Raw genomic sequence first — 25999 nt, 5'->3', positions numbered from 1 at the left:
AGTCAGGGAATGAGTACATTCCTTTTTGGACAATGTCACCCATTCTCTCACTCTCTCCTAGTTTCTCCCTCCCATTCCTGATCACAAGTTATATTGTTCATTTTCAACATAGTGTGTAGTGAGTTCCATTACTGCATTTGTTCTCCATTTTTCCCTCCATTTCTGTGCCCCCTTACCCTCCCAAAGACAGATAAGTAAACAAGACAAAAAGAAAAGAAAACAAAATCATTCCTCTTAAATCCATAAAAACCATGGTCAAAAATGACAAATGGCCCTTTTCATTGCTTACCAAAAAATAAATAAATAAAATAGAACACAAAATCTTTTTTTGCCTGGCCTGGGCCCTATCCTTGGGCTTTCTCAAGGCTAGGAGAGCCTTGAGCCATTTGAGCCACACACCATTTCCAGCTTTTATCTACTTACGTGGTGCCGAGAAATCGAACCCGGTCCCTGTGTATGCTAAGCAAGCACTCTACCTCTAGGCTAAACTCCCAGCAGGGACACAGATTCTTAAGGTTAATCTTAAGGTTAATTCAGTCCTGGAAACTTTTTGCTTGTCAGTAAAGGACTAGAAGATATTTTATTACTAATGATGTCTAATATGCTACTCATTTTGCTCTTAAAGACAAATGTCAGTTATTGCACATCTTTGTCTATAGATTTTTGTGTTATTTATAAAAATCATACAAACTTGGAGGCTACAGACAGCTATATATCAGAGATGCTATCTTAGAAATGCCTCCTCATCTTACTTTTCTAGATAGCCTGCTGAAAGTCTGTGTTACTTATAGTTTTTATCTTTTACCATGTTGGACATGCCTATCCATTATTTTGATTTGTTTTCTCTTTTAAATATATCAAAATGAAGTCTGAGCAGATCCAACTAGGTTGATGTCCTTCAATCCAGCTATGTTAGATATAAATCTTAGATGATGCTTATTGCTCAAGTGTATTTCCTTTCTATAGAATACAAGAACTCATTCTCTCCAACCCTACATTCAAAGGATGTGTAGTATTTGTACTATTACACAATGCTGCTGGTAATCATGGCACATATGTTTATGGTTGCTGTATAACATTTCTTCTATAAATGTATATTTAGCAGGAAAAATTGTTGAATAAAAAAACAGATACTCTCACCTTACTATAAAGTGATTGTAATTTCTTAGAATTCTACTATCAGAATCTGTCTGCTCTCAGCCATACAAGTGTTTACAGATGGTTTCATGTTTGAGGATCTGTTTGGCATCTTGTTGTTTTATTCATTTCCTATAGCTGTTGGAACAAATGACCACAAATAGTGTCTTAAAGCAACACACACATGTCATTTTAGTGTGTCTTTCCAGGTTTGCACAGGTGTGAACAGGGCAGCCCTCCTTTCTGGGGACCTTGGAGGGAAATCTGTTCAGCTTCTAGTTGTCATGTGAATTCTGGGGCTTGTAACTCTTGTATATAGCACTCCAACCTCCATTCTCATAACTATTTTTGTCTGTTTTTAGTTGTATTGGGAACTGTATGCAAGACCTTTTACTTCTAAAGCAGGTACTTCACCTTTAAGCCATGGCTCCAGTCTTTATTGATTTTTGTTCTGTGTGTGTGTGTGTGTGTGTGTGTGTGTGTGTTTGTGCGCACACGCAGGCACTCATGCATGCATGTGTCTGTGCCCAACAGTGGAGATTGAACTCGGGGGCTCATGCTCTCACTAGGCTTTTCCGTTCATGCTTGGCACTCAACCATTTGAGCTATAGCTCTAGATCCTGGGTTGGTTATTTTCAAGACAGGATATTTCTCTATGTCCATTCAGACCGGGGCTGCAATCCCCCTACTTGTTTTGGGAATGATAGGCACATGCCATTATATCCAGCCATTGTGCTCCCCGCTATAGCTGAGATCACAGGTGTATACCTCAGCCATTGCTTGAGGTGAAGTCTTGCAAAAACAAGTCTGTCTTGAATCATGGTCTTCCAATCTCTGTCAGTCAAGTAGCTGGGATTAGAGGACAGAACCACTGAAACCAGCTCTCAAATTGTCTTGGATTAAAGGAGGTATGGAGATAATTCATCCTAATATGAATAGTGCATGTCAACTTTGCTTCAGTGTTTTCTATGTCTAGAATCTGTTCATTAACATTTTTATACTAAGTTTTATAGAAATTTATAAGGTTTTCATATAATGTTAAACCAGGTTATTATTTGTTTTTCTTTTTTGCCTGGCCTGGGCTTGAACTCAGGGCCTGAGCACTGTCCTTGGGTTTTCTCAAGGCTAGAGCTCTACCACTTGAGCCATAGCACCACTTCTGGCTTTTTTCTAGGTATGTGGTATTGAGGAATCGAACCTGTGTCTTTGTGCATGCTAGGCAAGCACTCTACCTCTAGGCCAAACTCCCAGCCCCCCAGGTTATATTTTTAATGAAAAAAATTTTCATAATTTTTAAACATGTGAAAGACAGATTAGGCTCATAGCATTAAGTTGTATGTCCTAGGAAACCAGTGAATTTTGGGTAATGCAGATATGCACATTTGCTATTTTGTCCTATTTGTGCCTCAGCTCAAGTTTGAAATATAAGATGTTAAGAAGCAGGCCAGCATCAGTGCGAGAACATCTTTGATTATAGTAATTTCTGTAGATGATAAAGATGGTTTTATGCTGATTATAGGTCTACTTTCCTCTTAGAGCAAGCTTTAAAAGCATTTCTAACCTTAGCATCACATTAAATGAATCGTTTGATATTAATTCTTTCTGGTAAAAATTGACCAAAGAGTAACTTTTTTATTAAAGAATTTATTAACGTTGATTTTTACATCATATTTTAAATGACAAGTTTAACATACAAGTGTTCAAGGAGGGAATCTCTATTTACAATCACTGGGACTTAGTATTTAGAACTTAATCACAATTAGGCTAAGTGTTTGTATGTCATAGAAACATTAATTTATGAAATAAAACATTATGTCTATAGAGTCATAGGTTTTTATGTTTATATTTCCATTACCATGTCCATAGCTTTGGGTATGCAGTTATTGAGTCCTTGCTCTTGTACTCAAAGAGTTACTTTTAAAAACATATACTGGAATAAAAAGAGAGTGAATTGGATCTGAGGATTAAAAATCAAACAATGTTTGCAAAATTAACAGTGCAGTATTGGACTAGCAGTGAGTGCTCACTAATCATTTCTTATTTTTATTTATTTTTACCATTATTACAATTTCTTATTCCTACTCTTTCCAATATTAATCTAAGTATGTTTTGGGGATCAATTTCTTATTGGATGTGATTTTTCTGTAGACTAGTCTTTTATCTATAAATGCTCTTTATTTCTATGAGTGGAAAATTAAAGTGAGTACATGCAAAGCCCTGTGGGAGTTTAATCCATATCTAGGTTAATGCAAGCAAACATATTCTGCTCTGTACTTTTGTATTAGTGCTCCAGGGTAGCCATAACATACCACCATATGCTGGGTGACTTGTATAACAGAAATTGATTTTTCTCATAATCCTGGAGGCTATGTTAAACTTAGTTTCTTCTGAAGCCTATCTCCTTAGCTTGTGGATGATCAACTTCTCCATGTCTATATAAAGTCTTCTTTCTGTGCATGTTTCTATCTTAATTTCTTCTGGATTAGGGTCTTCTTTAATTATCTCATTTTACTTTAATTACTGCTTTAAGGATCCAGTCTCAGTCTCAGGTAGTGGTGCAAATGATGAATATGATTTTATTTTCCTCTTTTCTCATAGCTAAGTATCAGGTATGTTATCATACATATTAGGCAAGCATTCTATTACTAAGCGTTACCCCCAGCCCCCGTATATGAATTTTGTGAGGACGTTGTAGTACTTAACAATGTCTAATGATTAAATATTATGAGAATTATGAAGACTTGCTATGGTGGCCCAGAGAAATTGGGGCCATTAAAAAAGGAATTTGTTTCCAGGCTCTTCTGGCTCACACCTTTAATCCTAGCTACTTAGGAGTCTGAGGATCAAAGTTCAAAACCTTCCTGTAAAGGAAAATCTGAGACTTCTTACCTACAGCTAACCAACAAAAGGCCATAAGATGGTAGAGTGCTAACCCTGAGGCAAAAAGCTCAAGGCTAACTGGGCCTCACGCCTGTAATTCTAGCTACTTGGGAGGCTGAGATCTGAGGGTCACTGTTCAAAGCCACCTTAGGCAGAAAAGTGTATAAAACTCTTTCTCCAATTAACCACCAGAAAACTGGAAGAAGAGTTCTGGCTTAAAGTACTAGAGCACTGGCCTTGAGTGAAAGAGTTTAGGAACTACCTTCAGGCCCTGAATTCAAGCCCTACAACAAACACCACCAACAAAAATGTTCAGGCACCCAGGGCCTGAATTCACTCCCCAGTACTGGCACAAGAAGAATAAAAAGTTTGGCTTCAAGTAGAATTCTATTCAATGATGAGGAGTGTAGTTTGGGAAGAGTTTAAAGTGCCTGGCAGAAACATTTGCAAGGCTAGATTTGGTTGTAGATGCTATTCAAAAAAGACTTGCTGGGCTGTTTGGGGAAGTGGTACTCATGAACTTTTTCATTTAAATGATGGAGCAGAATTAAATCTGAGTTGGATTTGGTTGTCAGTCATCATGTCATATAACAAACTCTCCCTAAATTAGCAGTTAACAATTAAGCCTTTTCCCCTAGGATTTGACTGAGTAGTCATCCTGAGTTATGCTGGCTTGGCTGGTTTTTATTGGCCTCTATCTGCTTAGGTAGAGTCTGGTGGTATAAGAGGGCTTGATTCTCTTGTCAGATGATGAGGTTGCAAAGTTGGGTAGCTTGGTTCTTTCCCATGTGGCTTTTGAGCCTGAAGCAGGTGAACCCAGGCCTATCTCATGGTGGTTAGAATGACTCAAGAACAAGATTAAGGAAAAAGCAAGTCTTTCAATACTTATGTGCGTCTAAACTCTCAGCTTCAGTACATTTGCAGATTTCATTGGCCAAGATCAATCTAATAAAAACATAAATAAAATCATTAAACTTTTTTGGCCAGTCCTGGTGCTTGAACTCAGGGCTTGGGCACTGCCCTTGAGCTTTCTCAAGGCTAGTGCTCCATCACATGAGACACAGAGCCACTTCCAGATTTTTCTGTGTATGTGGTATGGAGGAATCAAACCCAGGGCTTCGAGTATGCTAGGCAATTACTCTTCTATTAGGCCACACTCCTGGCCCATCAATAATCTTTTAAAAATTACAATTGAGTACTATTGGATTGGTAGAGACAGAGATGTTGAAAGCAGAGTAAATTGCAGTTGGTTTAGAATTCTACATCAAAATAGGCAAAATAGCTCCAATGAATGTATCATACTATCAAAACTTCACTGATAGAAAAATAAGGAAGAATAAATGGAAAACTATAACTATATGTTAGAAGGTAGAATAAAATCTCTATAATTAAAGTTTAGTAGTGGCTAATTCAGATGGAACAATGAAATAAAATTGGTGATCTGGTACCAGATTCATGTACCTTGTGACATTTCCTCATATGGCAGAGACATATGCAGAGGTATCTCAAATAAACAAGTAATAGATGGAATTTCAACATGTGTCATTGCAGCTACTGCGAATTTGTAATACAAAATAGATATGTTTCTCAGTTTGAATGGAAGATACATTGTAAATTGATTAGCATGTAAATAGAATGACATGCAAATAGAATAATATATGAACTGATTGACATCAATCAAGTATTAGACAAAATATAGGGGAATTTTCCTATCACTAGGAAAAAGTTCCCAGCATGTTCTAGAGTCAAGCCTATGACTCTACAATCAAAATTCACTATTATTACTAGTAGTAAGTAGCAGCAATAATAATGCATGATAGCTGTAATATTCAAAACAAAATGCAAAGGTTTGTCTTCTGTATTATAGGAGGAAATTCAACTTAAAAAAGTGCAGTAGTGTAGATTTTTGCATTTATCAGATTTCAGAACTTGTAAGGATTAAAATGATGGTAGATTCTGTGGAAAGATCCAATTTTACAATTCCCTGGTAGGATTATAGTATTTGTGAAGGGAAGTTTGGTAGTTTTTGTCAAGTTTATAGAACCCTTTACTCTTGAGCCAGTAAGGAAAAGGCTGAAGAAACTGGTGTTGTTTCATATTACAGAGTATTGTTCATCTTTTTTAAATAAAATTTTTATTGTAATTAATAGAAGGGTTACATTATATTCACCAGATACAAGGTGCATTAATTCACATACATTGATACCCTTTCTCATGTCTTGGTCCCCAGTTCCCTCCCCCAAACCCCACCCCTCATCTTGTTTTCCCCCCTTCCCTATCCAATTTCAAATAACCAAATACAAATATATCCAATATATCAGATAACAAAGTGGGACACTGTAACAATATGAGATAACCAAGGGACAGCAAAAGAGATGAAAGATAACATAGTATATTAAGGACAACAATCACTCATTATATGGCTTTTGTTTCTATATCCTAGAGGTCCTTTCATTTAGGGTCATACTGTATGGCCTTATGTAGTGCAGTAAGGGCTATCTTTCTATGCCACTTTGAATTATTAATTCTTGAAATATATTTTATATGAAAAGGCAAAATGGCTTAATTTGTTCAAATATATCAAACTTAAGAGAATTGTAAATAAATAAACACATATTTATATTAAATATAGTAATAAAATCATAATTTGACTTTTTAAGTTACCCAAAATGGGAGGGAAGAAACTGGGTGGAGGGCTATGGACAGAAGCTAGATTTCATTGCATGTTAATTCGTTATAGATTTTACTTTAAAACTATGTAAAACCTTTGCATAGTTACAAATTATAATTAAAATTCAAGATAAAAACTTAAAAGTCATGATTAAGATCAACAAATGAAGGTAACTGCAGGCACAGTTAACATGTGCAATGATCCAGAATACAATTTTTTAGAGTCTGTTCAAAACACAGTATTTGACAATAACTTCTGGGATGAAACATATCCACTCCAAACTGAAAATGAATGTAATTAGGCTTAATCTCATTACTGGTCAAACTACTTGATTAATAAAGGAGAAACTGTTCTAGGACTCCTTATTGGTAAAGATCCAGAAAACTTGGCTGGGGTTGTGTTTTGCCAATAAAAACAAAACTGAAAGGAGGCAAAAGAGGTAGAGGGGAGAATCCTCAGGTGGCAAAAGAGAGTTAAGACATCAACCAGTTACAATCAATCTACAGATTTCATTTGGATACCAATATAGGCAAACTAATGAAAACAAGGACAAGGAGGCCAAAAATAGAAATTTTTTAGAAGAAATTATTTGAATTTCTATTGAACCATTTTGTATTATGGAAATGATGGACAGGATTTCTTTATTGGTATCAGGAACTATAACTCAATACAATATTCTAAATCTTTATAAGTTCACGTATGTTTTAAGTGATGCAAGAGGCCATCAAGCAATATTTTAGTTGAAAACAAAAAAGAAAGAAAGAAAGGAGATTAGCTCTGCTTTCATGTGGAAGTAATTAATGAGGAGAAAAAAGAAATTAGAACAATAGGTAGTTTTCAGGAAAATAATATAAAGGAAGTATGTTGTCTATTTTACCTATACTTGGATGAAAAATTCTTATAATTTAGGGGAACATATGAAAGCAATTATATCTCAAAGGAGATGAGGTACGGGATTTATTTCAAAATAATTCAGGGTGGGTTGAAATGTATCTGAGGAAAGGAAAATAATGAGTTCTGAGCTGATAGCATTGAAGGGTTGTTGGACATTTGGGTCCATTCCACCAGCTTTCATGCAGATTTGCAATTTTTATGATACAAAGGAAATAATCTTAAAACAATTAAAAATGTAAGGTACTATATTACAAGTACCTTTGCTTCTCAAGGTAGTGTGCTTTTTTCTTTCCCTCGAATCTACATCTCACAAATTATGAAGGAACTCACAATTAGCTTCCACATTGATGAATTCTCTAATAGAGAGATTTTCTACTCATTGCTTTTGCAACATTTATTTCATTAACACAAAATTAATATGAAGGCACCTTTGCATAGAAGGTTTAGTACAGTTAACAATTTTAGCAACTTGCAAGAGGTTCATCAACTTCATTGAAAATTATATAAATGAATATATCTTTGCAAGACCTTACATTTTTTCCATATATTTTTATTGCAATTAAAGGGTTACATTATATTCACCAAATAGGTGTATTACTTCACATGCATTAATACCCTTTCTCATGTCTTGGTCCCCAATTCCCTCCTCCAACCCCTACCCCTCATCTTGTTTTCCCCCCTTCCCTATCCAATTTCAAATAACCAAATACAAATATATCCAATATATCAGATAAAAACGTGAGATACTGTAACAAGATGAGATAACCAAGGGACAGCAAAAGAGATGAGAGATAACATAGTACATTAAGGACAACAATCACTCACTATATGGCTTATGTTTCTATATCCTAGAGGTCCTTTCATTTAGCGTCATACTGTACAGCATTATGTATCTCGGTTTTGCTCTATTGCAAATCTCTGCTGGGAGAGCCCAAGGTTTCTACTGATTATGACAAGTGAGGGAAACCATTGAGCCTATGTTCCTTTGAGTCTGGCTTACTTCACTTAATATGATTTTTTCTAAGTCTTTCCATTTCCTTACAAATGGGGTGATGTCATTCTTTCTCATAGGAGCCTAGAATTCCATTGGGTCTAAATACCACATCTTGTTGATCCACTCATCAACTGAGGGACATCTGGGTTGGTTCCATATCTTTGCTATGGTAAATAGTGCTGCAATGAATATTGTTGTGCTAATGGATTTAGTGTATCCTTGTTTCTGGATGGTTGGGTAAATGCCAAGTAGTGGAATTGCTGGGTCATAGGGAAGTCTATGTTTAGTCTTTTGAGGAACTGCCATACTGCTTTCCTTAGTGGTTGAAAGAGTTTGCACTCCCACCAACAGTGTAGTAGTGATCCCTCTTGGCCACATCCCCACTAGCATCTGTTGTTATTAGTTTTTTTGATCCTGGCCATTCTAACTGGAGTGAGGTGGAATCTTAGAGTTGTTTTGATTTGCATTTCTTTTATGACCAGAGATGTTGGCCATTTTTGTTTCTTCTTCATAGATGACTCTCTTTAAGTCTCTGGCACATCTTTTAATGGGATGGTTGTTACTTTGGAGATTAGTTTTGGAGTGATTCGATTTTTTCAGCTGTTGATATATTTTAGATATGAGGCCTTTGTCCGTTGTATGGTTAGTGAAGATCTTCTTCCATTCTGTAGGCTTCCCATTTAATTTACTAGCTATGTCCTTTGCCCTACAGAAGCTCTGCAGTTTACTGCAGTCCCACTTATCCAGACTTTCTCTGATTTGCTGTGTTTCTTGGCACAAGAACAGGCCTGAAGACCAATGGAATAGAACTGAGGAACAAGATATTAAACCACAGACCTATGGCCACCTTATCTTTGACAAGGGAGCCAAAAAAATAGAATGGAAGAAAGACAGCCTCTTCAACAAGTGGTGCTGGCAGAACTGGTTAAGCACCTGCAGAAAACTAAAGTTGGATCCTTCTTTGTCACCCTGCACTAGAATTAACTCCAAATGGATCAAAGACCTAGAGGTAAAAGCCAACACACTGAAAACTTTACAAGAAGGGATAGAAGAAACTAGGTCTCCTTGGCACAGGTCGAAACTTTCTCAATAAGGACCAAGACCTTATCATTTTAAAATTCAAATGCAGAGTGGATCAGCAAGATGTGGTATTTATACACAATGGAATTCTAGCCTCCTGTCAGAAAAAAATGACATTGTCCCATTTGTTAGGAAATTAAGTGAAGTAAGCCAGACTGAAAGTAACTTAGGATCAATGGTTTCCCTCATTTGTCATGATCAGTAGAAACCTTGGGCTCTACTAGCAGAGATTTGCAATAGAGCAAAACCTTGATACAAAAGGCCATATAGTAGGACGCTAAATGAAAGGATCTCTAGGATATAGAAACATAAGCCATATAATGAATGATTGTTCTTCTTAAGGTACTATGTTATCTCTCATCTCTTTTGCTGTCCCTTGGTTATCTCATATTGTTACAGTATCTCACTTTGTTACCTGATATATCGGATATATATCGGATATTGTTACCTGATATATTGGATCCTAGCAGAGGATCACTAGAGCTCAACAGTTTTGTGCATATGACCATATAGGAAGATGCTACTTGAAATTAACTCTAGGATATGGAAATAGGAGGTTTTTCTTTATGGTTGTTGCTTCTAATGTAGTATGTGATTATTTTCTTTTCTCATTTTTTCTTTTCTCTGTTATAGCTTATCCTGTGTTGTTACTGTATCAGATTTTTGTACCTGATGTATTGTATAGACATTTATTTGTTTATTTTAGTTAGGGAAGAGAGAAGAGAAACAAGACAAAGGACAAAGGATGAACCAATGTAACACTGATATTCACAAGGCAACACGTGGGGAATAAACTTTACAATTTGTGAGGGTCTGAGAAAGGGAAAGTGGGAGAAAAATATGGAAAGGGGTAATAATGTTCAAGAAATAATGTACTCTTTACATTATAAATGTAACTGTAACCCGTCTATTTTCACCCTGACAATAAAATTTAAATAAAAATATATAAAGTAAATTTGTGATCTGCCCCTTTGGGTCTGCTGAGATTTCTTCTTACTGTGGTCACTCAGTATCCCAGATTATTAGTATCTCCATATTGAATTGTGCTTCTACCACCCAATGGCAAAGAACAAAAAAGATGTATGAATACTTTCGGTCTTCATCTCCAAGTGCCTGCAAAATTCTCTTAAAACTGTTCAATTTCCTGAGTGGTCACAGCATCTTTGTAACTTTGTTATTCATAGAAAATGAGCCCCTTATATTTATACCTACACTTACACTAATTATACCTACACTTACACAAGGGTGTCCCTCCATCGCCTCAATGTAGGGCTCCCCATCAGAAAGGTCAAGTGATGAAGGACTTTTAGGAACCTTTGCCCTCCCCACTGATCACTGGGAGAGGGAACTAGAGAGTGAGATTAATAAAAACTTCCAGATGTCAATACCGGGAGAGCTTTAGGCTAGGTGAACACGGACAGTTTTAGGAAGGTCATCATAAATGGGTACCAAAGTTCTATTCCCAAGCCATTCCTAGTCCTACTGCAATTCTTTGACGAGTCAAAAGAAATACTTAATCTCTAACTTTCTCATTTCCCAGCCAACAGATCCAATATGTTACCGTGAAACTTAGGGCAGGTAAACACCCTTGGTGTTTGCATCTGATAAGAATTTAGGCAAGGTGTGAACATAGTAAAGATGAGAGCAAGTTTTTTAGAAGAGAAATATGATAGAGTAAGAGAGCATGTGGGACAGACATGCCACAGGGAAGATGGTAGTCTGCCATCGTAATGGTTTCTAGCCATCTTCATCATTATAGAGTTTGGTCTTGGGTTAAACAGTGAGAATTAAACGGCTTTTTGATAGGCTTGTCTCTTTTTTTCAGCTTGGGATATCAATGATTCACTGTCCTGTTCTTTGTTTGTCTCTGTCTCTGTCTCTGTCTCTCTGTCTGTCTCTCTGTCTCTCTCTCTGTGTCTCTGTCTCTGTGTCTCTGTCTCTGTGTCTCTGTCTCTGTCTCTCTGTCTCTCTGTCTCTCTCTCTCTCTGTCTCTCTGTCTCTCTCTCTCTCTCTCTCTCTCTCTCTCTCTCTCTCTCTCTCTCTCTCTCTCTCTCTCTCTCTCTCTCTCTCTCTCCATTTTACCTCCTCATTCTTCTGTGGTCATTACCTCCATTACCCAGATTTTGATCTATCAGCTTATCCTTCCATCTGCAAGCTGTATAGGCCTCAAGTCCCTAACTGCTTTCCTACTAACTTGCACTTCTCTACATCTTTGCAGAGCTGTTCTAGTAAATTGTTGAACCTGAGGGATGGTGGATGGAGAACCTAATTTACAGTTGCCTTAGGCCTCTGACTGGCCTCTGAAGTGGAAAGGCCTTATGGAACCAGGTCTTTAAACTGCGGGATCATTGTCAACTGTTGCAAGTTTTACACAATTAAATAGTGCAGGAAACTTGAAGAAGTAATGGAACTGTCAAAGAAAACATCCCCCATGGTGATCCAGGGATTGGCTGGTAAAGAGTCTTTTGTTTTCTGTGTGTTTGTGAGCCATTTCTAGGGATTGAATTCAGAGCCTGGATACTGTTGCTGAGCATTTTTAAGGCCCTACCACTTCAGTTGGAACTGCATTTTCAGCTTTTTTCCCCTCAGCTTGGCTTTGAATCCTGATCCTCAGATTTTAATTTTCCAAGTAGGTAGGATTGCAGGTGTTAGTCACAAATACCTGGCTGGTAAAGATTTAAAGGTAATGAGAGATGTCACATCTTTCTACTTTATTATTATTTGACTCGGGGGGAATTATATTCTTGCTTGGCTTGTTTTGTTTACATATGGTATTTTACCACTTGAGCTATATGTCCAGCCTGGACTTTCAATGGTTACTTGGTGATAGTCTCCTGTACTTTTCCTCCCAAGCTGGACTCATAACAGCATCCTCTGGATTTCAGCCTCCCATGTAGCTAGGATTACAAGTGTGAGTCACCAGTGCCAGGTTTCTTTTTACCACTTGTAATGGATAGCGCAAAGCATGTGGCTTTACCTTAGTCTAATGGAATGAGATTAACAACCTCTTGAAGAAATTGCTTGCAAATGTTAATTTAGTATACAGCATTATATGTAAAAATATTCTTGCAATAAAGAAAATTTCATCTATATCCCTTATTGGATGGAAGCACGACTAATTTCAATAAGCAAATTTAGAGGGATGGGATGACATTGTCCAAAAATAAGTATACTTCTTACCTGTCTTATGTAAGTGTAACCCCTGTGTACCTCACCTGTATAATAGCAACATAAAAAGGAAACAATAAAATGTTTATTCTATATTACTTTTATAACAGTAATATTTCCAATTCCACTACTTGGCATTTACCCACTCTTCCAGAAACACACTAAATCCACTAGCACAACAATGTTCATTGCAGCACTATTTACTATAGCAAAGATATGGAACCAACTCAGATGTCCCTCAGTTGATGAGTGGATCAACAAGATGTGGTATTTAGACTTAATGGAATTCTAGGCTGCTATGAGAAAGAACGACATCGCCCCATTGGTAAGGAAATGGAAAGACTTAGAAAAAATCTTATTAAGTGAAGTAAGCCAGACTCAAAGGAACAAAGGCTCAATGGTTTCTCTCATTTGTCATAATCAGTAGAGATCTTGGGCTCTTCTAGCAGATATTTACAATAGAGCGAAACCTAGATACATAAGGCCATATAGTATGCCGCTAAATGAAAGGACCTCCAGGATATAGAAACAAAAGCCATATAATGAATGATTGTTGTCCTTAATGTACTATGTTATCTCTCATCTCTTTTTCTGTCCCTTGGTTATCTCATATTTTTACAGCATTTTACCTTGTTATGCAATATATTGTATATATGTTTATTTGGTTTTTTAAAATAGAATAGGGAAGAGGGAAACAAGATGAGGTGCAGGAGTAAGGGGAGGGAAATTGGAACTAAGACATGAGAAAGGGTATCAACGTATGTGAAGTAATGCACCTTCTATCTGGTGAATATAATGTAACCCTATTACCAATTACAATAAGAATATATGAAAAAATAATAATACTTCAAGTCTGAATCACATGTCTTTTAAAAAAATCTATTGTAGACACTTCTTTTAATTTTTCCAGGGCAATAAATATTTTAACTCACACAGAAGCTTGGATTTGCAAAGAAAGAAAAAAACATGTTTATAGTGCGCATTTCCTTATAAATTCTTACCAATGGTCAAGGAAGGCTCTTACTGACATATTAATTTATCAAGGAAAATTAGGAGATATTAGTCTGAATTGTCAACTCTTAACAGAACTTCAGTTCTGTGTCTTTGATTCCTTACTCATCTATGCCTCTCCTGGCTCCTCCTTTCCAAGAGTGTGTTCGTAAGACTTGACTGATCATAGAGTATTGGGAAACTCTGAGCAGCTCTCAATTTCATGTCCCTTGGCTCCTCTGGGATGCTGCACTGCTTCTCATATCATATAGCCTCCAGTGCTGATGAACATATGCTACTTCCCAGTGGGACTCCCAACTTCTCCACAGCTCTGCTTTCCCTGATGCCAGAGTCTTCTGTGACTTGTTTTTGGCCTGTAGCCCACTTACAGTCCTTCCTGCCCACTCACACTAAGGCACCTCAGAGGTGGTGCTGTGATTTGAGTGGTTGAGCAGAAGCCTGGAGCAACAAAGCTCAGAGGCAGTGTCCATACTCTCAGTTCAAGCCCAGACCCATGAAATAAGAAAGATCTTGGTAGATTCCAAGTAGAAAATGGAAGGTGGAGGAAACCTCTGTTTCTAGTGATTCCTTCTTTTAAGTCTTATCTTACTCTAGGCTTTAAGGTTCAGAAGCTGAACAGATGTACAATAGTGGCTTATATCTCATTCTTCTATCTCCTGCAATGAGAAAGAAGGCTATTCTTTCATTTCTCCCCAAATATTATCTTCTTTCTATATTACAATATCAAGCTCAGGACCTCTCCCACTTGGGAAGAAAGAAAGTAGCTCTGTGCTTCAGGAGAATATAAAGAGAATAGTCATCTGACCTTGAGGTGGATGTACTGAAGGAGTGGCAGAGAGTGGAAAGCCTGCTCCACCTCAACAAGGCCTGGTCCTCATGCTTCATCCCATTCTTTTGGAAAACATCATGAATGGCAGATGCTGGATGCTGTTTTATCCATTCTCTTGTACATTCTGGAATAAACACTCAGCTCTAAGATTTAGAGATGTTTGAACTAACCAGTGGAAAAAGTCATAGAGAGAGAGATTAAAATACAAATTATTATTTTAAATATATTTCCTGTCTTTTTGTATATACATTTTTTTGACAGTGCTGGAACTTGATTTCTGGACCTTGAACTCTTACTTTGTTTCTTCTGTTTAACTTTAAGATTTTGTCACTTGAAAAACCCTTCTCTTCTAGGTTTTTTTTTCTGGTTGAGGGGCTATAAGAGGGCTTTTTTGCACAGGCTGGCTTTGAACCACAATCCTCAGGTCTCAATCTCCTGAAAAACTCAGACCATAGGTACATAATACCAGTACTTGAAATTTAGGCACATTTGTATAAATTGTAAGTTAATGCCAAAAGTAAATATGCATTTCTAGATAATGTATTTTTAATTACTTATCTTTCTTGCAACATACGTCTTAGTCTGTGTTTGTGTGTATACACCTATGCATGCACACACACATACATTAAGCTGTGACCTAAGTCGTTCAACCGAGGGATACTAATCAGTACTTTGACAAAAATCAACCTGTATAGATTTTCATTCTTTATCCATTATTCAAAAGAAAAAGGTATTCATTTTCCCAAACAGAGTTTTAAGCAGTAAAAATGAATGAACAAACATGGCTTGATTATGCTGGTAACTAATCATGGGATAAGTATAGGTTTGTTCAGAAGGGAGAATTTGAAAATGATTCAAGTGAAATGTTAGGCGACAAGCAGGAAATGAATTGGGCCAAGCAGGAGATGTTAATGGATGCACTGGAAGCTTAGCACTGTAGCCAAGGCAAATGTGAGAGGAAAAAAAAAAAAAAACCTGCGCTCAATCCAGAAGTTCAACTCTAAAACCAGAGATGAAAACTTAATTCATACCAAAACAAAAAGGCTTGGCTCTACCACACTATTTCCAGAAACATTTGTGCATGATCTCTGGTTGTCATACAATTTTTAGAAAGCTCTTTGTAAGCTCCCTGGCCTAAATATGAAGCCAGAACTGGGTCTTTATGATTGAAAAGGATTACTCTCCTATAGGATGGGAAACAGTCCAACAGTTGCTATTTAATTTGCATTGCAATATAGTTTAATTTTATTTATTTTATTAATTTTATTTATTTATTTTTATTAGGAGTACCTTCTTATTACCAGGAATACACCTGAATCACTTTGCTAGAGCAGATACTCATCACACATCATCTTTGGGTTCTGTAGAGCTAAATTTTTGTGTGCTTAATTCATAAAAATTGTAGGATGGTTTTCTACCTGGCCTTGACCCCTGCACATTGTCCTTTGTTAATATCTTGTTTCAGTATGGTTTTTTGTTGTTGTTTTTGCCAGTTCCTGGCCTTGAGCCCAGGGCCTGAACACTTTCCTTGGGCTTTCTCTAGGTTAGAGCTCTACCACTTGAGCCACAGCACTCTTTCTTGCTTTTTTTCTGTGTACTGAGGAATTGAATCCGGGTCTTCAAGCATGCTAGGCAAACACTCTACCACTAAGCTAAACTCCCGGCCCTTTGTTGCTGTTTTGAGACAGGGTTTACTCTACAAACCTGATAAACCTTGGAGCTCATGAGCTTCCTGCCTCAGCCTCCAGTATTGGAATTACATGGATATTACATCAAAACCCAGCTTAAAACTCATTTCTTATGATAGAACCATTTCCATGAATAGATGGCATTTATAAGTAATTTCATAGCTGTTGGTCCAAATAATTGCCATGAAGAATGAGTCACATGTTAGATAGGTGGTTAGACAGGAAACTAGAAGCTCATAGACTAGAGCTTCATAGACTAGAATGCAAGACTGAAAGCCCTTCAAAGCAAATCTAGCCTTTTCTCCCTACTTAGTAAGAGAATGAAGCCTACACAACGAAACAGTTACCGAAAGCCACAGAAAAGCTGGGAGAATCAACCAGGACTTGGGAAATCTAGGGTTCTTCCCCTGACATTCAGGTTTTTGTCGTGCCTTTTCCTTCCCTTTCCTTTCCTTTCTTTTTTTTTCTTTTTGATTTGTGGCCACTATTTCTCAGTATTTCTTATATCATAACATGTTTTAAAACCATTTTAAAAATAGCTAAAAAGAGTGTTTATCTTGATCATAAATTTCTCAGAATAGAGACTAGGTTCCATTAAGACCACTGAAATTAAGCCCTGAAATTCTAGTGGCTTAACCAAATGTATCTTTGTTCCTTCTTTGTGTTATGTCCAGCAAGACTCAGCAAGGACCCTTCATGTTGTTTGAGAATTGGATGGTGCAGAGCCCATGGTCTCATAAATGGGTTCTTGGGAATTTGTGGCCTTTGGCTAAGGTGGCATTAGGCAGCTACTCCTTGTATATTAGAATGTACTAGGATAAAAAATGCATGTAAAACTTCTTTTTGGGAGCCAGTGTTAAAATAGAAGCAAATGATCAAATTATATCTGAGGATGTTCAAAGCTGGGCTGAACAACTGGTTCTGACTCTTTTCCTGAGTATGATTTATGGAACACCAGGCTACACTTATCACACTTTGTAAGAATTTTGATTCCAATCATAAGGAGAAAGGGAATAATTAGTGGACCTGTTCATATACAATGCATCTTTTAATCTCATAGCTCCATTAGGCAGGAGAAATAGCTGCAATCATTTTAACTTGATAGGTGGCATGGGTAGTAGAAAGGAATTTGAGCAAAAATTATTAATTGCAGAATTATCAGACCTATGAGATGAGGGATCTGGACAAGGCTGGGGACTTTTCCTCCTATGTGCCTGAGGACAAAGCCCTGAGAAGGGAAGAATTCAGACTGGATTCAGATTTTTCTAGTTTCTTGTTAACAACACTGACCTGGAAAATTTATAGTGTCAAGTAGAGTAACTGCCATGTTATTAGTATTATCTTTATTGGATTATTATTATCATCATTATTGGATCTTTCATTATTGAGTGGAGGACAAAATTAGCATCATTCAGTCTTACACTTGGGGATTTTAGTCTGGCTGAGTGGAGACCAAGTTGCCATAGATATCATGCTATCTTTTCCTGCTCCTAACCCAGTGAGACATACTTAGGAATTCCTAAAATGGGTGAAGCAAGGAAAGATTTTCATTGACAGTGATAGAATGGAGAAAATATAGCAACTAATTCATATCATATTTCACATATTGAGTTTGAAATACTATAGCATAAAATAATTTTTGTTCTGGGAGACAAACCCAGGGTTTACATATTGTAAGCAAGTGCTTTACTACTGAGTTACACCTCCAATACAATGATGGGGTTGAGAAATTAATTTTCATGAGAAACATGGCATTATTCTGGGCAGTTGGTAAAGACTAGCAGTTAGCAGAATATTTAAGGAGAGAGCTGGCAAGACTCAAAAGCAGTGTCATAAGCGTGGAAAGAGTCTTGCACATTCCAGCATGGATCTGTTACAGGCTATCCTTGGCATGGTCAGAGGCCAAGGGGGATGTACAGTGGTGATAATGAGGTTTATTCCAGGGGCTCTCAGTATCAGAAGTAGGAGAAATGGGGTGAGAGGAAGGAGAGACAACAAGGAGATGCCACTGGCAAGGTGATTTGTATGCCCACTGGACCTGTTTGTGGAAACTGAGCTCTTGAAGAATTAATGGAGACTGTCAATGCAGGCAGGGTTGACATAGGTTTTGTTGCCCAAGAGGAAAAGAGCAGGTACCTATTAAGCTCACATGCTCTTAATGACAAGGATTCTCTTTTAAAAAGATCAGCCAAATCAAACCTACTTTAATCCTTAAATAGCTACCCACCCAAGGAAGGGGTTGTTATCCCTAAGGTAAAAGGAGCTCCTGTGCTATGTAATAAAAGGCCTGGGATAATTTTACTTGATGTTTTTCTACAAAAAAAAAGTAGCAAGGGCCGGGAGTTTGGCCTAGTGGTAGAGTGCTTGCCCAGCATGCACAAAGACTGGGGTTCGATTCCTCGGTACCACATACTTAGAAAAAAGCCGGAAGTGGTGCTGAGGCTCAAATGGTAGAGTGTTAGGCTTGAGAAAGTCCAAGGACAGTGCTCAGGCCCTGAGCTTAAAGCCCAGGACTGGCAAAAAAAAAGAATTAAAAAAAAGTAGCAGAACAATTGCAGAGTCATATTTGCAACAGTTGTACAGAAAGATGGTACTTTTCATCAGAGAAGGCTCATGAAGCTTGAATAGGGAAGCAAAAAGTATTTTTTTTGCCAGTCTTGGGGCATTATCCTTAGATTTTCTCAAAGCTAGAACTCTACCACTTGAGCCACTTCCAGCTTTTTCTGTTTATATGGCACCAAGGAATAGAACCCAGGGCTTTGTGCATGCCAGGCAAACACTCTACCACTAGGCTATATTCCTAGCCCCACAAGAAGTATTTCAAAAGAACATACCAGCTGGGATATGGTTCAAGACCTACAACAATTGCCAACATGTATGAGGGCCCAGTTCTCTAAGCAGTGGGTAAGAGCTTTTTGTTTTTCTTTTTTCCCTTTCTTTCCTTCTTTGTTTCTTTCCTTCTTTCTTTCTTTAGAAAAAGGTAGTTTTCAGCATTATTTTTCAGAGTACAGTATGTTTTCTGGTGCCAGGGTGTGAAATCAGAGGCCTTACATGGACTCCGCTTGCTTGTTCATGGTTGGGGTTCTACTGCTAGAGCATGCTTCAAGCTCAGCCTTTTTGTATTTTCCTGGCCATCAAATGTGGCTTTGCTCTGAGTAGTACATCATAGCATGGGAGTGAAATATTCAGTCAGATTATACACTCACTTCCTGGTTTTAGATGAATAATTGACATATTTTCTTTCTACCATGGTTGCTCACAGAGAGATTTCTTGTCCTTAGCTCGAAAGATAGGTGACAAACAGACAGTATTCCCCTCTTAAAGAACTGTTACTTCAACTGTTCTTAATTTACATGGAGAAGCTGATAAATACCTCCAATCAAAGCTTACAGATTATTGCTAAGGTTACTTTCCTGTACTTTAATATGAATTACTTGCTTTCTTTTTCAAGAAATATGACTAAGATACAGTTTTTATTAGACAAGACAGATTTTTTTAAATGGACTTGATACTGTTCCCAAAAGTGACTATAAATTTTTAGCTTCCTGCCTGTTTTCCCCCAATGTGGACCACTATGTCTTGAAAACAGCCATCTTCTTTGTATTGATGAAGACATTCAGAGGTGCATTTTCTCAGCCAAGGAACTGCAAAGTTAGGTCAGCCTGCAGATACGATCCAAATCTACATGCAGTGATACAGCGGAAAGCACGATGAGAAATTCACTAATTCATGTGTGCTACAGTCTAGTTGTCAACTCCATTTTAGAGACCACATTTTATTTTAATTTCTGTTTCTGGGTGATAAAATAATACAAACTTTGGGATTAAAAGTAGAATTATTAGGGAAAGTTTAAAAGGGAATTGATTTGCATCAAATCTGACCAGCTATCTGATCTTTTCCTTCCTTCTTTTTCTTTTTTTTTTTACTTTCCTTTCTGTTTTCCTTCTTTTTTCCCTTCTTCCTCTTTTCCATCCCTTTCTCCTTCCTCCTTCTTGTTCCTTTCTTTCCCTCCCTCCCTCTATTCCTTCCTCCCCTTTTTCCAGCCTTCATTCATTCTCTCTTTCTTTCTTATTTTAGTCTTCTCTATTTCTTGTTAATGTAAAGTGCACCCAGGAAGTCCCTCAGATTATGTGCCTCCTCTCCTGTCTAAGCTTCCACCCAATTCTGGTGTTACCTAGGTAACTGGTACATTTGTGCTCAGGCAGGGGTAGGTGTCTGCGCCAGGGGCCAGAGGGTCTTCTGGGTAAATCTTACATCTATATTATTCACACTTGAAATAATGATTTTCCATGATCAAATTATGCTTTCCTTAAACCAGTATTGAGATCCACAGGGAAAAAATAAATATCAGGAGATTGGTATGGGGGACCGGAGTTTGGATTTTCTCTTCCTCTCTTGCTATGGTTCAGAGTAAAACTAGCCATGGTCTATGTTTCTCTGGAGAACCACAACCCCAATACAGAATGTGATCCTGGCCTCAAAATTTTGTGCTGGACATGTGCCAGATTGCCTTTCCATGAATGTACGATTCAGTAAGAAATGAACTGCCTTTCCTTACTTTTGTTAATATTATTGCATGGTGGAAAATATGATTATTATATCATTTTATAGATTGCAGAATCTGAAGTACAATTTTCTCAGTTGTCTCCCTGGGGCAGAGGAGGACTTGAGCTCATAATTTTAGGATTGTAGGCTTTGTTCTTTCTATGACAACACTTGTTTTTCTTCTTCTTCTACAAGGACTACCACTGACAATTGTCTGTTACTGAGTGTAAACATATCGTGCTATCACCTCCTCATAAGGCATTTGGCTCATAGTGCTGATGTTATCTTCTCAATCCACAGAAAGATAAATGCTATCTCTCACTGTAAATGAGAAAACAATTAGATATTAACTCCTGAACTCAGGGTTTACTGGTAAGAATTATCTGGGAACTGACCTGAGTGAGTTTGTCCCAAACTTTTCCCCTTTTCACCTTCTCCAGTTACTGACCTAGAGCCTACTGACATTGCTTATTAACTAGGCATTGACTGCTTGTTTGCTCTGTTCTTAGTGTGATTGTCTCATTCTTCTTAGCTGATTAGGGTCTGGGAAAGTGCTAGAGTGTAATATGCCCCAGGAATTGCTTCCTGGATGAATCCTTAGTCAGTGTAAGTGAATATGCTTTGTTAACCAGGAAGAAGGAAACAAATATATGCATTACTGCATGGTTTAGAAAAAGGGAGCGAGCTGGGCCTGGTTGCTCACACCTGTAATCCAAGCTACTCAGGTGGCTGAGATCTGAGTATTAATGTTCAAAGCCAGCCCTGGCACAAATGGACCTTGAGACTCTTATCTCCAGTTAACCTCCAGAAAATGGGAAGTGGGGCTTGGCTCAAGGGTAGGGCAGTAGCCTTGAGCTGAAGACCTGAGGGACAATGCCCAGGTCCAGGGACAAGGCACTAACACTGAGCTAAAGAGTTGAGGGACAGTGCCCAGGCTGATTTCAAGCCCCATGACCCACAAAAAGAAAGCGAGAAAGAAAGAAAGAAAGAAAGAAAGAAAGAAAGAAAGAAAGAAAGAAAGAAAGAAAGAAAGAAAGAAAGAAAGAAGGGAGGGAGGGAGGGAGGGAGGGAGGGAGGGAGGAAGGAAGGAAGGAAGGAAGGAAGGAAGGAAGGAAGGAAGGAAGGAAGGAAGGAAAGAAAGAAAGAAGGAAAGAAAGAAAGAAGGAAAGAAAGAAAGAAAAAGGGAGCGAGAACACAGCGTAAGGAGACATAAGCTCATCCTTTACCTTTCCCACAAGAACCTCCTGGACTGGGATTAGGAGAGGGAGTAGAAACAGCAAAGAGTGTTTGCCTGGGAGTTTGGAAGTACAGAGTTGAAACTTTTACTGCAGATCTGGGAATAGTAAAAAACATGTCCAATAAACATGATCAACTCAGTGGAAGATACAAAATCCATTATCAATAAAGAGAAAACGGAAGATTTTTAATCATAAATGCAACCTAACCTAATTATTGTTTTTGTTTCCTTTTATTAATCTAGAATATTGAAACATTAATCTAGATATCTCAGTTTCCCCTAAGTTTCAGCAAGGTGCCTTCCTAAATTCAGCATGTTTTCCCTCTTTTTTAACTGTATTTCTGCAGTGTTAATTGCATTTAAGTCTTTTAACCTTTGTTTTCCATATGCTTTCTCCTTCCTCCAAAATGCTGTTAGATCCAAGAACTCTTTAGAGGTTCTTCTACTCAACTCCTATCTTTCTTTTATCTATTTCCTTGAACAATCACATTTAAATATTAGGTAATTCTCATAATCAAATTTCATTTGACTTTCTTATTTCCTTCAAAGACATACCTATCTAAAATTTCAGTGGCTGAAGGGAGACCTACCAACATCTTCTGCCTATTCTTTACAGTGTCTGAAAGCATCTTGTAGCTATCAATCTTTTCTATAGGACCTCTTCCTTCTTTTACTGAAAGAAGAGAGAAAATAAAAATCTCTTATTTTGTGGATAGTCGAGTAAATTTTTTTTAGAAAAAAATCATATTAAGTGAAGCAAGCCAGACTCAAAGGAACTTAGGCTCAATGGTTTCTCTCATTTGTCATAATCAGTAGAAACCTTGAACTCTCCTAGCAGAGATTTGCAATAGAGCAAAACCTCGATACATAAGGCCATATAGTATGACGCTAAATGAAAGGACCTCTAGGATATAGAAACAAAAGCCATATAATGAATGATTGTTGTCCTTAATGTACTATGTTATCTCTCATCTCCTTTGCTGTCTCTTGGTTATCTCATATTGTTACAGTATCTCACTTTGTTATCTGCTATATCAGATATATTTGTATTTGGTTATTTGAAATTGGATAGGGAAGGGGGGAAAACAAGATGAGGGGTGGGGGGGGAGGGAAATGGAGACCAAGACATGAGAAAGGATATCAATGTATGTGAATTAATGCACCTTCTATCCCCTGGCAAATATCATGTAACCCTTCTATTAACTACAATAAAAAATATATGAAAAGAGTAAATTTTAAAACATGTGTATGGAATTAATATATAAATCCTATGAGAAACCTATAAATTGGCTGATTTTTTTCTTTTTATACTCACCTTTAACTTTCTAATTGACTAGATCATACTGATAACACATTTTAATATGTTTTTGTTGGTTAATAATCTATTCTGCATTACTAAACTATACAATGGCTTCTAGGTTAGTATAATGTAGTTCTTCATGTAAAATGCATAGTATTTCTGATAGACCTTTTGACATCACATTTAAGCATTGTTTCTCACTAAAGGGTAGAAAGATATTGGTTACATCTTGTCTATAGATATAAGCATATTGAGCTGGATGAGCTGGAATGTATCTGTCACCTCATCTACATAGGATGAATATAAGGAGGATTTATGATAAGGCTGAGATTAGAAGGACTATAAAGCAAGGTTAGGTGGGCAAAACAGTGCACAAGACCCCTCCCAGCTCAAAAAGCTGGGCATGGTGTTACAACCCTGTTTCCCCACCTATGACCAGAAATATAAATGGGGGAATTATGTTCTGGATTTACCTAGGCAGAATTCAAAACATTATCTCAAAACTAAGCAGAGCAAAAATGGCTAGAAATCTGGCACTGGTTGTAGAATGCCTTCGTAGCAAGCCCAAGGCCCTGAATTTATACCCCACTACACCTCCCCCCCAACACGTAAACTTTTTTAATTATCGTAGCATCCATATAAAACAGCCCTGAATAGAAATGAACAATCACTGGCAGTTTTTACTGGTGTGTCAAAATCATGAATGAAGAGTTATACATTAATATAGAAAGCTTTCCTCATTATTATGACACACTAACAGTTTGCCAGTTTTCTTGAGAAAACACTGATGTACTTTCCTACCATTTAAAACTATTTCCAATCATATATTTAAGAGAAATCATTTTCTACTTGTTGCTATAAAACTATCACTATTGCATAATGCATTTGTGACATTGGGGTGTGTTAAGGTCTTTGTTTCTGAATATTCATGTACAAACAAGCCTTGTAACACTCCTGACTTAGACTTAAATGTCTTGAGAAAGATGATTTATAAAAAAGAACCACTTATTTATGCAGATGAATTCTAATGTGTCTGTACCACAGTGAAGGTGAGTCATTTCATCTTGCTAAGTCTTTGTTCTTATCTATAAAATGGGAATAAGGACATTATCTGCTTCATCTGGAAGTTAGTTCCCTGCTCCCACAGCCACCATGATTATCTTTCTTCTTCTAAACAATCACCCTGCAAGGTTGTGATGGAAACCCCAAGTCTCACTCAAGTAATCAAACAATATTGTTTGGCAGAAATCTCAAAATGTCTTCATTGTTTCCACTCCAAGGCACTGAGGATCCCATATAAATCAAGACCAGGGCACATATGTGGTATCATTCTATAGGTATGTAAACTTAGCAGACATCTCCTGAGTTAACACAGTTGTCCTCACCACCTGTGTGACTTTCAACGAGCCACTGAATCTGTTTCTTCATTTAGAATGGGCATGGGTTCACAGGGACTTCAATGAAGTAAAGCCTGAAAAAAATGTGAAAACAGTGCTTTGCATGCAAAGTCATCCATCAGTACTCATAGGAGATTCTTTCTGGGCTCCTTTGCCAATTTAAAGTCCTCAGATATTCTTTATTTTTATGTTGGTCATGAATCACTTGTGCCTGGCCCTCGTGTTTTCTTTATATGCCTTTATATGACTAATATTATTTGCATATAACCTACCATGTAGGTGGTGTGTTATATCCTGCCATGTAGTTTTTCTTCTTAATTAAGTAGTCATGCAAAGGAGTTTCAGTCTAACAAGTCAGATAGTGAATACAATGTACCTTGATCCGTGTCATTCCTTTTATTATTCTCCACATATTGTCAAATCCATCCATACTTTCAAGATACATAGTTCTATCAATTGATTACATAATAATTATAATGTAATATATATATGACATACATTGGATACAACATCTGCATTTGACTGCCCTCTATCTCTTTTTTTTAAAATTTTTTATTGTAATTAGTAAAAGGGTTACATGATATTTGCCAGATAGAAGGTGCATTAATTCACATACATTGATACCCTTTCACATGTCTTGGTACCCATTTCCCTCCCCCCCCACACCCCCCACCCGTCTTGGTTTTCCCCCCTTCCCTATCACCTCTATCTCTTTTTTTAGCTAATCTACTCCATGGACAAAACATGTTTCAACTTTTTGATATTCATTTTGTTATTATATACATTAAATTGTGCTTAGATAACTTGTACTATCCACTATGCTATGTTGATTGCTGTTATACAATAATACTATATTGATAGATTGTATTGTTATATATTGTATTGTTTGAGGAATAAAGATAAGAAATATCTGGGAGGGGCTAAAGAAGATAGCAGAGGTGCAGCAGGGGTAGCAGGATATCAGATTAACCCACAAAACCAGTATTTTTTCAACAATGAGACAAGCTAAGCTGAAATCAGAAAAGTAGTCCTTTCCTAATTGATTTAAAAAATAAAATACCTAGGCATTAACTTAACCAAAGAGGTGAAGGACCTCTATGAAAACTTTAAAACCTGATGAAAGAAATTAAAGCAGATTTAAGGAAGTGGAAAAACCTCCCATGCTTCT

The sequence above is a fragment of the Megascapheus bottae genome, chromosome 9 (assembly GCF_031878675.1).
Source record: "Megascapheus bottae isolate mThoBot1 chromosome 9, mThoBot2.hap1, whole genome shotgun sequence".
Classification (NCBI taxonomy): Eukaryota; Metazoa; Chordata; class Mammalia; order Rodentia; family Geomyidae; genus Megascapheus; species Megascapheus bottae.
The sequence above is the reverse complement of the archived record's forward strand: the minus strand, read 5'-3'. Positions refer to the sequence as shown.